Source organism: Ochotona princeps, unplaced genomic scaffold (assembly GCF_030435755.1).
Source record: "Ochotona princeps isolate mOchPri1 unplaced genomic scaffold, mOchPri1.hap1 HAP1_SCAFFOLD_134, whole genome shotgun sequence".
Taxonomy (NCBI): Eukaryota; Metazoa; Chordata; class Mammalia; order Lagomorpha; family Ochotonidae; genus Ochotona; species Ochotona princeps.
In genome coordinates, this window is record NW_026699976.1 from 71,159 (window position 1) to 72,151 (window position 993).

The window sequence follows — 993 nt, forward strand, 5'->3', positions numbered from 1 at the left end:
GTAATGAGTAACCAATATGTTAAAAGTAAATGCGAGTTCTTAACCACCTTCTGTGACCACCTCATTGACATTTCAATTTTAGGCTTTCACAGTTTTGTTTGGGAATCTACTTGGATAAGTTCAAGAGTACATTAGATATATTTTCTGTATTCCAAATGACCGTAAATGATAGTTTAACCATGAGTTTTATATATACCTAATGCAAGCCACTATATTTCTAGGCGTTTAAGTTTTCTAATCATCCTTGTGATTTCCTTTAACAATTTTCTCACTGTTTTTACAGATTCCATGTTTCATTTAGATTTAAAACCACTGCCCCAGATTTTAGATTTTTATTACATCAGAACCCATTCCTCAGCAGGAATTTCTGCATCACTTAGCTATTGCTCTAACAAACTATCTCTAAACTCTAAACTCAATAGTTCAAAAGGAACAATAATGTGTTTTAGTGATAGGTAGCTCCAATTTATATGAAAAGAGAACAGAGAGGAGATGTAGCATTGCCATTAATATAAAAGTCTACTTAAGAGGCTAAGGCTTCTTTACCTTAGAATTTTGGGGAAGTCCTTTTACTACACTTGATCTTAGCCAAAAGGCCGAGAAGCGATGGGGGAAGTCCTTTTAATTTGTCGGCTGGACTATAGTGTTACTTTCTTTTCACACATTGAAAAAGAAATGCTTTGATAAAAGTGTCCTTTTTTCTTAAAAAATTAAAGGCAAGATTTTAAGTCTGCAGAAACCAGCAGCGAAGGGAACTGTAAGTTAAAAGTTGTGAATCCAAGTTGGAAGCAACTAAGACTTATATTAAGTATGTTCTGCACCTAAAATGTTGACATATATCTTGTTAGAGTTACAAGCCAGTCTGGATTATCCTAAAATCTGCCAAGATCAGCAAAATTTTACTTCAACACAACAACTGGCTAAATACTAAGATGAAATGGACACGAAACAGCTGAATGGTGCCTTATGGCCATTTTAAGGTATAGAGCAGCC

General features: G+C 34.4%; 1 pseudogene; it reads right to left on the reverse strand.

Annotated features, from left to right (window-relative positions):
- Positions 1–450: 450 nt before the first annotated feature.
- LOC131479271 (U2 spliceosomal RNA) lies at positions 451–608 on the reverse strand (annotated as a pseudogene).
- Between the last annotated feature and the right edge of the window lie 385 nt (positions 609–993).